Source organism: Camelus dromedarius, chromosome 3 (assembly GCF_036321535.1).
Source record: "Camelus dromedarius isolate mCamDro1 chromosome 3, mCamDro1.pat, whole genome shotgun sequence".
Lineage (NCBI taxonomy): Eukaryota > Metazoa > Chordata > Mammalia > Artiodactyla > Camelidae > Camelus > Camelus dromedarius.
The window spans coordinates 109,633,538-109,649,323 of record NC_087438.1 but is presented as its reverse complement, the minus strand read 5'-3'; the positions used below and the strand labels follow the sequence as shown (position 1 = coordinate 109,649,323).

Sequence of the window (15,786 nt, the reverse complement as noted above, 5' to 3'; positions counted from 1 at the left end):
GGACCTCAGACCTCGGAAATAGATCCTCATCAACACTACAAAATACCAATATTTACTGAGCACCTAGTAAGTGCCAAGCATTTGGCTGTTTTACGTGGATTTTCTTGTTAATCCTCAAATACACTCTGTGAAGTAGGAACAATTATTAGCACCATCTCACAAGTGAGGAAATTGAAGCGTTAGAAAATTAAGTAACTTGCCCAAGGAATATAGTGATGGATCCAGGGTTTGAACCTGGAATACTCTCTGACCCCAAAGCCCACCAAAGTTCTTCCCTGCTTTCATTTCCGAGCTAAGCTGTGTGACCTGGTGCAAGTCAGTACCCCTCTCTGGGTTTCAGCGGTCTTATCTGTAAAAAGGACGGTTCCCCTAGGTTCCTAAGGGCTCTTTCTGCTGTGAGTCCACAGCTCTTTGAGTCTTTTCATCCAGAGTGACCACTTACTCTGGCCAGCTGATCCACTTTTGAAATCCACTGCAGAAAGTTCTGCTCCCTCCTCCCTCCCCTTCCCGACAGGAGCCGACATCTTGCAGAGTGTGATTATCCATGAGTCAAATAAACAGGACTTCAATCCCTTTCCCAAATTGGGATACCTGGCTCCGACAGCCTCATCAGAAGCAGCGATCATTTCCATCTGCATATGTGCTTGGGAGAGCCTGCCTAACTGACCCACAGGGAAAAACCAGCTCCACCGGCAACACGTATCTTTTCAGCACTTGGGAAAAACCTTGCGTTTCTAATTTGTTTCTTATCAGCATTGTGCTTCTGGAACTAACTAAATGAGACCATTAAGTACACAATGTCTTTCACTTGACTTATATGAAAGTTCATATCCCAATTCCAGAGAACAGGGTAATGGAAGGGCCTTCCATCCGTCCTGACCCCCCTCCTCCTGGCATTTTTTCCCTCTGCTTTTCATCCCAGTTTCCAACTAGGCCACACATGTGGGACTCTAAACATTGTGACAGGAGAGAAGCAAGCAAGGGAAGGGGATGGGGAGCAATGGGAAGGGTAGGGTCAGTAAGGGAACGGGTGGGAAGTTAAACAGCAGCGCTGAGGGCGAGCTGGACCCAAAATGATCACAGAATCGTAAGATGAATCATACTTACTGGTTGCTACTGGTTTCAGGCATACTTCCTCTTGTAATGCTCTCAGCAATTATGTGGGGCAGCTGCGCTCTGGTCCCCACTTTGCAGATGAAAAAACCAAGGCTCAGCTAGTAAATGAGTTTCAGGACCAGGTGTGGCTGATTCCAAAGCCTCTTCCTCTACACCTGGGGCCCCCAAGGACCACAAAGAATAAAACAGTCGCCTCCCTCTTCCTCCAGTTCTCACTGCTATTGGTGTCACAGCTGCCAACCTTCAAGAGCATGTTCTCACGTTTTTTTCACGAAGGACACGACAAGATTCTGTTCCAATGAAGCCACTAACAAATAAGACTATCTCAGCTCCGGATTCTCAGACAGAATCAATGCTTGGGAAGAATTAACACAGAGGGAAGGGGAGAAAGCGGCCCCCTTCGTCCTCAGGTCTCCTCCCTCTGGCTCCTGCTGCACTGTCAGAATCAAGGGCTGAGCCATTCCCGCCATCTCTGCAGGACCTTGCTCCGCTGAGCTGCACTCCCCACATCCTCCCAGCAGAGGGAGCAAGTTGTACAAAACCAGACTCTGCCTCTCTGAGCCTCCCTCACCGGCATGATGAGGACGATGCTGGTACCTACTCCGTATACCCCACAGCTTCTCATTACCCCCACCCTGAGGCCATATCCAAGCCCAATCCCCAGCAATCGCCACCCAATTTATCTTCCTCCGTTCACTCTTGCTCCCTATAGCCATGCTGTCTACCCAGCAGGCACAGTGATCTTTTTAAAATGTAAATTAAGTCACCTAACTGTCTTGTTCAAAACCCTCCAGTGACATCTCATCATTGCTAGAATTTAAAAAACTCCTGTCATGGTCTTCAAAGCCTACCCCTGCCTGCTTCCCCTACCTTCTTCTAGTTCCTGAAACATGTCAAGGTCACTGCTGTCTTTGCACTAACTGGTCCTTCGGGCTGCCGTGCTCTTCCCCAGAGTTTCACACACTTCCTTCCTCACTTCATTTGGGTGTCTACTCAAATGTCCTTCCTCCAGAGCTTTCCCTAGCCTCCACAATTAAAAAACAGCTTCCCTAGTAAACTCTGAAAACTTATTTGCCTCATTTTTCAGTACATTTATGATTACCTGAAATTTTACATGTGTATAAATTGTTATTGCCTCTCTCTTCCACTAAGATACAAGCTCTGTGACCGCAGGAGTCCTGTCTATGTTGTTTATCCAATACTTTTCCTACAGTAGGTGATCAATAAATAGTAGTAGAATGAATGAATGAGACACACAAGTTTTAGCAAAAGATTGCTAGTTGTCCCCAGTATCCATTCTCCTCTTCTTCCTTTAAGTAATCAAAACCCCAAGCTGTAGTGCAACACATCACCATCCACCTGAAGACTAAGCTTCCCAGACTCCCTTGCAGCTAGCTGTCTCCATGTAACTAGGTTCTGACCAATTAGAGTTGCCAGATAAATTACAGGATGCCCAAATGTGAATGTCACATTAACAACCAATAATTTTTTACTATAAGTATGTCCCAAATTAAAAGTTCAAAAAATGTTTTAGTATAAGTGTGTCCCATTTGGACAAAAAAAAGAGTATTAGTTGTTTATCTGAGATGCAAATTTAACTGGGTATCTCTCTCATTCGCTGCTGTATCCCCAGCACTTCAGACAGTCCCCAGGTGATGAGGAGGTGCTGGATAGATATTTCTGAGTCAATAACAGAAGACAGAACATGGATATAGATATAGACATAGTCATTAATATAGATACAGATGTATCAGAGCCTCTGACAAGCCAAGCAGATTTTACCAGTAGCTTCCAGCATATGGTGACAAGAAAAGTGACAAAACCAAGTGTGTGATGATGCTAATGTTTTGCTAGAGAAAACTCAGCCTTTTAGCATAAGATTTGACTCCCTATTGACATGGAAAACTCTGCTGGGTAGAAATAATGCTTCCACACAATATTAGGACCAAAAGCATCTGAAATTCAAGTCCCTGATGGGGAAGTGAAGACCAAAGAGGGGACAGGGTCATACTAACCACAGCAACTGATACCTGCAGAACACTTTTTAGTTTAGAAATGATTGTCACATCCTTTTTTCTCATTTGGCCCTCACAACAATTCTACTGGGCACATGGTGGTATTACTGATAGCATTATGTTATTTACAATTGTCCAGGTATGGAAGTTACCTAAGTGTCCGTCAACAGATGAATGGATAAAGATGTGGTATATATAAATAACAGAATACTACTCAGCTAAAAAAAAAGAATGCAATTTTGCCATTTGTAGCAACATGAATGGACTTGGGAGGGCATTATGCGAAGTGAAATAAGTCAGACAGAGAAAGACAAATACTGTATGTTATCACTTATATGCGGAATCTAAAAAAAATACAGCAAACTAGTGAATAAATAAAAAAGAAGCAGACTCACAGACATCGAGAACAAACTAGTGGTTACCAGCTGGGAGAGGGAAGGGTCAGGGGCAATATAGGGCTAGGGGGAAACAACGGGATTACAAGAAACCATGTGTGTGAAACTTTTGTAAATTGTAAACCACCACAGAATTTAAAGAACTTTCGTTCAATAAAAAATGTTAAAATAATAAAATAAAATATAATAAATAAAATAAAAATATTGGTAGCATTATAATTATACTGAATTATCATAATACCTCCTGAACTGTGCACTTAAAAATGGCTAAGATCATAAATTTTATGTTGTGTGTATTTCACCACAACTAGAAATTAAAATTACACATGGGTACACATAACATTAGCCACAAGTCTATTTTGTATATGAAGCAAATAACACTCAAGAGGCTGTGACTTGTGAAAGTCACACAGTAAGCGATGTGTTGCGGAGCCAGGCTCACATCGGAACTTGCTCTGGACCTTTTCTACTTGGAGAGGGAAACCTCACCCCACAGACATGCCAAGAACCAACCTCAAGCTAGATCAGTGCCTTGAGTTTTCAAGGAAGCATCTAATAAGTTTAGTCCAGCACAGCTCTTCATGCAGCTCTACTGAGGAGGCCTGCCTCCTGTGTGACACCATGTCAAGGGGTGGTTGATCCAACAGGCCACAGCTCAGCAGACTGCGTGTCATTTACTCTCATTTTGTGATGATTAATTTGCTCAGGGACCAAGGGCATTCAATGGTCATATTAAGATGCAAAGAAAAATTAAACACGTATGCATCCTTTATCTCTTCAAGACAGGTTAAGTCCTGTCAGTGTCTGCAAAAGGTACTTTCATTGACATTGTTTATCAGTTCCACTTAACTCCAAATTACACTTGAGAAACAAGAACTCACACACCACAGTGTTTTTCTACGGAAGTGGTGACTACAGGGGGCAGGATATTAAAGAGAAAGTATCCAGCCTGAGATTCTGGTGCAGCATTAAACTCAGTACAAATATGGCAGCAAGAATCAGGTTCAAACACGCAGGAGCTCAATAAAGCCTTCTTGGAAAAACCCGTCCAGGCTTCCTAAATCCTTGCTTAATACACAGCATTGTGCACAATGGGTTTCATCTCATGTGCCAGCTTTGCTCCAATGTCTAAACCACTGTGTTAAGAAAGAATCTGAAGCCTAATAGGAAGAGTTACAGCATGGAGCACATTATAACGTAACTGCCTGTTTTCTGCGCCTCCCCCAGCTCTCCCACCTCACTTCCCTAGATCATGCATATGGGCTGCCAGGCCTTGACTCGGTATCAGAATTCTCAAGGTAGGGTGGTATAAAGGTGAACTTTGGAACCAGAGAGACCTGCATTGGAGTCTTAGCTCAGTCGGTGACCACTTCTGTGACTTGCAAAGTTACCTAACCTCCCTGATCTTATTTTCTCATCTCAAAAAAGGGGAACAATACTGCCTAATAATATTGCCTGCCCCACAGGATTATTGAGTGAATTAAATGAGATATTTTGCACAAAGCCCTGAGCACAGGGTCTGGTGGCAACAAGGGTTCCAAAACCGGGCTATTCATGATGTCCCACAGTGCCTAGCCCTGCGTCAACCCCAGAGCCCACTTTCAATAAGCATTCATTAGCAGATAGTATCTCACGATCACGAGAATGAGCAGTCTCTTGGTCGGTTTTCACTGGACGTAAGTGAACGCTAATTAGACTTTCTTGAGCACACAGTATGCGCTAGGCCCGCCTGCATGTGTTTCGTGTCTGAACTCATCTAATCCTCACACACTGATCATTCTGTTGGGGGTTGGGAGCAGGCGTGCAGGACCCCACACCGAGGCAGCCCAGCTCCCACATGTGCCCTCTGAACCTCACTGCCTCTGCCCAGGAGCAGTTGCTCTATCTCTTGTAATCTGAAAAGCAAAACCTTTTTTTTTTTTAATGATTTAAGATGTTAAACACTCACCTGTTGAATGACTGTCAACTCTTATCCGTATCTGTAAGAACATGAAGATTGAGAGATGGACACTTCTTTAAACTTAGATAAAAATTTTTCTTGAGAACAGGGTGTTAGGGACTAGGCAAGATGCTGTGGGAAATATAGGGGAAAAAAAAGAATGTCTTCCCTTCAGGGTTTTGAGATGTGAAAGGCGAAATATGACCGCTAGTAGCTGACATTCATTTGGTGTGTGCTGCGTGCCCAGCCACTGTGCTAAAAGCTTTGTCTACATTAGCTCATTCAATCCTCATGCCGCATCGATGAAACAGGTACAATTAATACCCGCATTGTGCAAATGAGGAAACCAAATATTAATAACTTGCTGGAAGCTGCATGAAGAAAAACCTGTGTAGGCGAAGTGTCACGTGGCTGCCAGAGGCAAGGATTCCCGTCCATCTTTCTCTTCCCCACTGTTTTCAAAAGCAGGCTGCCTGATAGGCGCTTGAAACATTCCCAGTGAAGTGAATGCCCACTTTTCAATACATTCCCATCACTAAATCTTGGTGCACTTACCAGACATTAAACTTTACACGCTCACAGTTACAGAGCTAGTGAGTTCTACAGAACGCCTCTCTCGGAGTTTACGGGCCTCTTCGTCCATCCTCCCCACCAGCACCGCCTCTCCTTGGAGATGGGCCTGAAATGGAGAAGACCTGCTGTCTCCCTGCTCTCGCCTGCTAATTCTCAATTTCAAGGCATTCCATTACACCTGATTTATGGCCTGACATGGCTCATTCTAGCCCACAACCTTGAGTTTGTAAAGCACGCAGGGGAAAATTTACTAACGACTGTGTTCGTCTTAATGCACTGCAGGGAATTTTTTAAGTGAAAAAGGCTCAAGAAGCAGGGACATTTCAAACAGCCAATTATGAATAACAATCGTTTCATGGCTGAGCACTGTAGATCTTCCAGCTCATTCGGTTTTCATCTAATTAAATCTTTCATTTCCACGGGCAGCGTGCGGTACAAGCTTGTGTCTGCTTTTGTCGGCGGGAGGTGATCAATAGGAGAAATGTGGATGCATTTCAGCATTTATTAGCAGCTCAACTGGAAGTTGTTTTATTTTAATAACATCCCTGCCTTCATTCTGTTCAGGATAATTCGACAGCTTTGATGAATAATGGACGACAGAAAACTGGTTTATATTATCCCATTAAGAGTAAAGAAATCGGAGAATGAAAGGGAGCTGAGAAAGAAATTGAAAAACACTTTAAAGCTGCATTTTCTTTGTTACCAAGAAAAGGGAGAGACAAACAAAAACTCCTTCTCTTCACTCTAAAGGAGCATCAAACCTATTTGACTTCAACTAAATATTCCTTCCAAGACCATGACAATAAATTCCCTCTTTCTGAAGCTTTCCACCACTTTTATTTGCAGATATTTAGTAATTCTTGTTTAATTTCCCTGGGAGCCACAATCTGGATCAGAAAGGGGAGAACCAGGTACAAAGTGTCATTTGTTCACCAGAAATGAACCCAAATAACCAAATGCTCACATCCTCAAATGGTAGGCACGGGGGCAGGGGTAAGCCACCTTAGAACAAATACAGAGGGCCCACCACGGTGTGGCACTTACAAGAGCCTGCTGCACACCTTGGTCAGTGGGATCTAAACTGACCTGCGGGCCAGAAGACCTCCCTTTGAGAACCCTTTTGGCACAGCCAACCGTTTACTGAACAGTGTCACGCGAAGATCTTTCAGGCATCGTAAATATAACATCTAACAACCTGAATGTTTTACCACAGGGAGACAACACTTCACATCCATGAGGATGGCAATTATCAAAATAAATAAATAAATAAGTAAATAACAAGTGTTGGTGAGGATGTGGAGAAACTGGAACCCCTGTGCACTGTGAGTGGGAATGTAAAATGGTATAGTCACTGTTAGAAAAGTTAGAAAAGTTCTGGAGATGGACAGTAGTGACGGTGTGTCTTAGTGCCACAGAAGTGTACATTCTTAAATGACTAAAATGGTCAATTTATATATATCTATATCTATATATCTATATATATCTATATCTATCTATCTATATATATATATATCTTGCTACACATGCAAGAAAAAAAACTGAGTATTTTAACCCCCAGATATTGTTGTCTTCTGACATTTTCCATTTGAGCATACTGCACGTCCATTCATTGATCTGCTCCAGCCAGAGAGCTGGGAGCCAGTCCCGACACCTCCCAAATCCTACCTGGCTTCCCTGCATCGGCTCAGGGCCCACCCTCTGCAAGTGATTCTCCAGCAGCAGCCAGACTGGGCTTTTACAGACCTAAACTGGGTCCTGCCACCTGCCACCCTGTCTACGAACCTTCCCCTTGCACTGAAAATCCCATGTGAACTCCTCTTTCTAAAGCCGGCCGCCCTTGACCTCGCCACGTTCTCCTTGTGCTGCACTCTCCCTCACTCTGTACTTCTGTTAGTTCCCCAAACCAACCAGGATCCATCCTCAGGCAGGGCCTTTGCCTGGAACATTCTCTCCTCACCCTTCGCTGGCCACACACTCCTTAGACTTGAGGCCTCAGCATAGATGGTACTTCCTCAAGGGTCCTTCAAAGATGCTACCTTGCAAAAAGAGTCCCCCTCTTCCATTATTCACTCTCCTCATAGCCTCCATGGCACTTCGTGTACATCTATATTTATATGTCTCAGGAGATGGTCAGGTGCTGAGGTCTGTAGTCCCAGCACGTATTGCAATGTCTGGCACAGAGCGGGAACTCATTTGTTGGAAGCAGAATAAATAAAAGAATGCATATTTTTTTAAGTCACCCAAACAACAGGAAGTGGAAACCCTGCCTTTAACCCAAACAGCCTCTGCCTTTTACTTTCTTAGACACTCGGACAGGGCTTTGCACAGTGACCTGAAATCTGCCCCACTTACACTATCCCACATACCCACACTCATAACCACTGGCGTTGGACATATACACCCAAAGGCAGCCTTGCAAAAGGGCCCTGCTTTTCCCAAGATGGAGATAAGAGCGATGCTTGTTGAAGACAAGGCAATTGCTTGAGTTGTTTCATGCAATGATAAAAATCTGTTGGCAAGTGCCACACAGCTATTCCCATTCCTTGGTTTTCAATGGCACACTGCCTGCTGTATTAGTTAACAAATTCCTTGAAACAACATGAGATCGGCAATATAGATGGAATATAAAATTAGGTCTGCAGTTGCCAAGCTCCCTGGAGCAGTCCTGACTCCTTACCGCAGCAGTAATGATGAAGCCCGCAGCTCCCTGGCCATCCTTCTTCCCTTTGGCAAGCCATCCTCCTCTAGGTAATGCTCCAACAAACAGTAACTTGGGTAATGACCAATGCTACAGTGATTATTATTGTTATTATGGACTCCATTTTATTCTCATTTAATTAGTAATTATTTTAAATTACATGGCTGAAGAGCTGCTACAGTGGGTGCTTCCTGGCAGTCAGGGGCTAATTCTCCATCAATGCAGAAATATGGGCTATTTTGAGTTCAGCCGTTAGACACTGTAGTGATGAACGCCTCTCAGTGCCATATGGTGTAGTCTAAACCTAGTGTCTTTTCACAACCACAGTTTCACTTCTATTACCATTACACAGAAATACATCAAGACGGTTTCCTCTCTAAACAGAGCTTCCATGCCGGCAGGCCCTTGAGTGTCCAGGAGGAGGAAACCAAACTACCCTGCGGCACAGATCAGTGCCAGTTCCTTTTTGCACCCGGCTCAGGTATGCTTAAGTTTACCACTTATTTAACGGGCCATAAAGTGCATGGATCACCTGTTGCACAAACAAATCCGGTAACAAAACAGGGGTGAAATCTCAAACCCACGGGGCTCACCAGGGGTGATGCATGTGAAGCCACCTGGGTAACAAACTGTTTATGCATTTTTAACGCTGAGGAGTGGCTTTATTTCTATGGAGAAATATACCCTCTTCAAATAACTGAATCCAGGGAAAGAATAAGATGAGCTTGGAACATCTTCTTGTGCCATAAAGTAAGGAAGTGCTCAATGACGAAGAAATGTCAAAAGGACATAGAAAGCAACTTGCAATGGCTCCCACTGGCCAAATCTGGGATGTTTTAGCATTAAAATAAATAATGACAGCAAGAGATTAGAATCCAATGAATAAAGAAAGTACCCATGAATCCACACTGATAGAAATAAATGAATAAATAAATGAGAAGGGAAAGCTCTTCTTTACAGCAGACAATAAATGCAAAAGGAAAGCTGATGGTATCAGAAAGTTACCATTTGCTAACCATCAGAGTAATGAATTCAGTCAAGAAATGTCAGCATTTCCTAAACTCTAGTGGGTGTGAGACCGATGAGAAAAGAGACATATAGCCTCAAAGTATCTCCTCACAAGGCACTTAGTAATTACAAAAAGACTTTACAATAACTTTACAGTAGAGACAGCTGGCAGACACCAGTACAATAAACTGATCAAAGTTAAAAACACCAGTAACCAGATATCATGAGCCACCCTATGGTATGTGATTTAAAAAAAAAAAAAGGCATCTGTGACATTCCAGCCAAAACATATAACCTGGGTCTAACCATGAGGAAACAGGTCAAGACCAAACTGAACTCCTGCACTCTACAAAATGACTGACCTGCAATCTTCAACCACGTCCAGTCAAAAAAACATAGAATTGCCATAGGATCCATCAATTTCATTTCTGTATAAATACTCAAGAGAAGTGAAAGCAGGGACTTGAAGAGGTATGTGTACACTCATATTCAGAGCACCAATACTCACAATAGCCAAAAGGTGGAAGCAACCCACACATTAATGGATGGGTGAATGAATAAACAAAATTGGTATATAATTACACAATGGAATATTGTTTACCCTTAAAAAAAAAAACAAAATTCTGCACATGCTACAGCATAGATGAAACTTGAAGATACCATGCTAAATTAAATAAGCCAGTCACAGAAGGACAATCACTGTATGATTCCCCCTATATGAGATGTTTAGAGTGGTGAGATTCATAGAGACAGTAGAATGGTGGTTGCCAGGGGCTGGGAGGAGAGAGTAATGGAGAGTTAGTGTTTAATGGGCCAAGTTTTAGTTGGAGAAGACAGAAAGTTCTGGAGATGGATGGTGGTGATAGTTGCACAACAATGTTTCAGTGTACCTAATGCCACAAAAGTGTACACTTAAAATAGTTTGAATGATTAGCACAATTTAAAAAACCATAAAGGAATTCAAGCTTTGGAGTCAAACCTGGGTTCAGGAGGCAGGAGGAAATTTTTGGAGATGGGTAAGTTTACGGCTACAAATGAGTTTGTGGTAATGACCGTTTCACACGTGTATACTTATCTCCAAACACATCGAGCTGTATGCGTTAAATACCTATAGCTTTCTGTATGTCAATCATATCTCAACAAAGTGGTTTTAAAAAACAAACGCATCTGTGTTCAAATTCTGACTGTGTCACTTACTCACTGCGTGACCCTACAAAAATTATTTAATTTCTTTGAACCTCAGGTTTCTTGTTCATAAAAAGGGGATGCTATTCAAGTCTACAAGACAGGACTCTTCTGTGGCAGAAGATATTACATTTAGCACAGTGCCTGGCACATAGCAGGCATTGGATAATATTAGCAGGACGATAAATACCCCTAGACATGAGCTAACAGGCCACATGTGTTTAAAGAACTAAAGCTACTTTGGTGGGGTTGGAGTATGTGGTGCTGAGCGATGATGCTAGAATGAAAAGCAGATCTTTTATGCCGAGATGAAAGGTTTACACTTTGTCCTGAAGCCTGTGAGGAGTCACTGGAGGGTTGTAAGCAGTGGAGGGAAGTATGAGAGGAGAGAGGGCAGTAGGCATCTGTACGTTTCACTCCGTCATGGGCTTTCTCCTCTCCATCAACACAGATAATTAAACTGCTGGCTTCAGGGAAAGCAAACCACTAAGGGAAATGCCACATGTAACACTCTCGCTTTGCATCCAACACCTTATCAGAACAGAGAACTCGGATATAAAGAAGAAACTAGCCACATAATGATGTCAAGTGAGGCTCAAACAAACTCCAAGAATACTGATCTGTCTTTATCTCCCACTTAATCACTGGGTGAGGAGTGCAGGGGCTTCCCAGGCTTCTGTGACTTAACCAAGGCTTCTCACTGCCTTCTCCATCTGTCCCCTAGCCTGTGCCAGGCTTTCTTTGGCCCCTGAACATCTGTGATGAGCAGGGCTTAGTCAGAAGCATTTTCCTGGGGTTACAACCTGCACATTAAGGATGACCTGTGTCACATGACCTCATCTCATTTCAATGTTCTAATGTGGTCACATTTTCATCACTCTCACTGAATGTCATTCTAAAGCAGCTGCTCTGTACTGATTTTTTCTCTCCATCTTATAAGGCTTCCGCTTATGTGAAAGTCAAGGTAATGAAAGTAGCCAAAAGCACACATTTCTCCTGGGTAATCTGCACTTTTTACTTGGTTCTGCTCAGTTCTCTAAATGAGATTTTTTATTTAACTGGTTTTTCTAATTACCAAGGTAATACACATTTCACCTGGAAAATATTGAAAATATAGAAAAACACAAAAGGAAAAACAAGGCACCTATAATCTTATCAGCCAGATGTAATGCTCTGAAAATACTGGTATACATTCTTCTAGGTTTCTATTTTCTAGTTTCCTTTCTATGCATATTATTACTTACTCTTTTTTGAAACTGGGCTCACACTGTACACACTGGAAAACTTACTTTTTAAATAATAACTAGGAATTAGTCTTCGCGCATCGCATGCTTGATGTTAGTAGCCGTGTATTGTGACCCTAACCCTATGTCATTAAAAATTATTCAAAAATGTGTTGTAATGACTCCACAGGACAACATCACATTGTGTATATCAGAGCCATGGTCTCCACTGTCCAGGTGGCTGCCTACAAGCTGTGGGCCTGGAATGGGTGGGGTCTCCCAGAATAAGAGAAGCCATCTTTTCTAAGCCACACGATGGTGCCACTTTGGCTAGAAAATGCCCAGGCATACAGAGGGAACGTAACCCAGCCAGTCCCATCACTGGAATATTTCATCAGGTCATTTCTAGTTATCACTATTACCAACATCTCTGTGCACATCTTGTTAAATCAAAGAATAACCAATTTTTAAGGTTCTTGTTAATGTTGCTGAACTGCTTTCCCACCAACACTTCAGCGTGCTCTTTTCTCTACAACTTCCCAATTCTAGATGTTTCCATTCTCTTTAATCCTGGATAATTGGATGTGTGACAAGTGCACACCTTGAATGGGCAACTGTTGGGTTACTCAAGAGAATGAATACTTTAAAATGTTTATTAGCAGTATGCATTTCTTCCCTTAAAAACAGCCTTAACCATATTTCTTGCCTGGTTTTCTATTGGGATATTGGTCTTATTGATTTTAAGGGCTCTTTGTATTTCAAGAATGTTAACCCTTTATCTGCCGTATATTTTTACACATTTACTCCAATTGTATGTTGCCTTTCAGTTTTGCTTTGGTGTTTTAAAATTTGATCAACATTTTTAACTTGAGAGTAATCAAATCTATTGATCTTTTCCTTATAGCTTCTGCCTTTACCATGATGATTTAAAAGGTTTTCTTCATTCCAAGTCAGATTGATTTCACCCATATTTCTCCAATTTTTTTTAATATACATCTCATAACTGCAAGATACACTCTTTTTAACTGGGTTTGGTTTATAAGGTTCAGGGTCTGCTAATCTGTGCTGAACCATGTGGCTGCTTTGGCTGGTAGAGCATTGGATAGGAAATGGAGAACTGGATGAGGAAACGGGGGAATTAAATCTTCACCAATGGTCTTAGCCTCTCTGTGCCTAAGTCCTCTATATACAAAATGTAGGAAATTACATTTGGACCCCAAGTTTTACCTTTTTTTAAATTATAAAATATGAGACATGTACAGAGGGCTGTACAGTATGGTGAATAATAATACAAATGTTCATGTAACTGCCATCCATATTTTTGAGATAGAGTGTGAGGGGGAGGGAGGAAGAGGGAGGGAGGTGGAGGAAAGGAGGGTGGGTGGGAGGGAGGAAGGGAGAGTGACAGAAGAGATTCCTGCAGTGGGGCCTTTCTCAAGGACACACTCCTCTTACCTCTTGACAGTGACTATCCTGACTATTGAAGTCTTCACTTCTGTGTTTTACGTGTGCTTTCACCCCCCTATGTATTCATCACCTATCTTTCCTGTGTATTTAACTTTTTAAAACTCTTAACTTTTTAAAAAAGAATTTTTTTATTGAGGTATATAGTCAGTTTACAATGTTGTGCCAACTTCTGGTCAGCATAATTCTTCAGTCATACATGCATATATATATATATTCATCTTCATATTCTTTTTCACCATAAGCTATAAGATATTGAATGTATTTCCCTGTGCTATACAGGATAAACCTGTTTATCTCTTTTATATATACCAGTCAGCATCTGCAAATCTCTAACTCCTAGTATATCCCTTCTCACCCTCCTCCCCCTAGGCAACCACAAGTCTGTATTCTATGTCTGAGTCTGTTTCTGTTTTATACGTAAGTTCACTTTTTTTTTTTTTTTTTTTTTTTAGATTCCACATAAGTGGTATTATATGGTATTTTTCTCCCTCTTTCTGGCTTACTTCACTAAGTTCTTAACTTTTCTTTCATTCTTATCTGTAATCCATTTGGGATTTATTTTATCATATTCTGTGAGGAATGAAACGTTAGTTTTCCACAAATGGGTTATCAATTATTTCAGCACTGTTTCTAGCATATTTTCTTCCTGAATCATTTTTTTAAAAGTAGATCTCTCAAGATGTAATTCATCCTCTTTAAGAGTGTAATTCCATGAATTTAGACAAATACATAATATGTAGTCACAACAATCAAGATACATAGCCGGAGTATTTCCATCATCCCCAAAAGTTCATTTGTGCCCTTTTGTAGTCAATCCCCCACCCCCACCTGCCAGCCCCTAGCAACCACTGATCTGTCCTGTCCATATAGGTTCTGCCTTTCCCCGAATGTCAACCAAATATAATAATGCACTACACAGCATTTTGAGTATGGCATTTTTTACTTACCACAATGCTTTTGAGATTCAACCACTCCACTGCTTGTACCAGGAGTTCATCCACTTTATTGATAAGAAATATTCCACTGCAGGGACGTACCACAATTTATAGATTCAATCTTCCACTGTTAAGCATGATGATAGCTGTAAGGTTTTTGTAGATGTCCTTTATCAGACTGAGGAAGTTCTAGTTTGCTGAGAGTTTTTATTATAAATGGATGTTCAATGTTATCAAAGGCTTTTTATGCAGCTATTAAACAAAGCATCTTGTCTGTCTGCCCTGGGATTGACAGACTCTGCTACCCCAGAAACTTGAGGCTGTAGTCTACTATCCAGGGAAAACTGTCCAGGGAAGCAGTCAGGGCTTTGGGCCACACATCCACTGATCCCTCTGAACTCTGTGGGCAACTGAGTTTGCTGCCTGACCCCTAGTAGCTTAGAGCTTTTGCTCCCTAAGGGAGAAAAATCCAGGGAAGTTCATGGCATTCTGTGTCCCCAGCATCCAGTGACTGGCTCCCCCTGCTTGCACCTCAGAGGTGGGCTGGCAAAAGCCAGTCTCGTTCTGCCCCCCAATATTTCTGTGAGCACCTGGCAGAAGTCTGTGGCAGAGTCTGTAGTTGAGTGGGAACTCCTCCGCTACCTCAGCTTTTCCAGCTTCACACACTCACCCACATGTGTTACAACTCAGCCGTTTTCTTCCTCCAGGTGGACAGAGGAGGTGCCTCTGCTCCCTGTGCTCTGCCAGAGCAGAGACGGTTTGTGAAGCCGCTCTCTCCTCGGAGGGACTTCCTGCTTGGCTGCCTCACAACCTCATCTGTCCCATGGGCTCAACAAAAATAATGATTCTATAATTTATCTATCATTTTGTCATTATTAGGGCACAGGCGATATGCTTAGCAGCTTTCTGAATCTGAAGCATAAGTATAAAGCATTTCAAACTCACCTTTATCCTAAACCAAATGTGTATACTGGAGCCTATTTGGGGGGCTATTTTTATTCTTACACAGAATCAAGCTGCTTTGATAATAAATTTTTCTTCCTAGCAGTGTAAGTCACCCTTCAATCTTCTAAAAATTCCTAAGCCTTTTATTAAGCTTCCCAGGTGACCTTAGGATTATATTGTCTAGTTAAAAAAAATACTTTTGACATTTTTATTAGAAATGAAATGACTGAATTATTGAGTTATGCCATCCAAGAGTGTGGTATGCCCTACCATTTAAGTCTTCAAGT

The 15,786-nt window shown here is 42.0% G+C and overlaps 1 long non-coding RNA gene across 1 annotated transcript in view; it reads right to left on the bottom strand.

The window, feature by feature from the left end:
• Positions 1–15,455, bottom strand: part of LOC135321079 (uncharacterized) — a 141,449-nt gene extending 125,994 nt beyond the window's left edge. The window contains exon 1 of the long non-coding RNA XR_010380503.1: positions 14,567–15,455. This is a non-coding gene — a long non-coding RNA (uncharacterized LOC135321079). The remainder of the gene's footprint in view (positions 1–14,566) is intronic.
• Between the last annotated feature and the right edge of the window lie 331 nt (positions 15,456–15,786).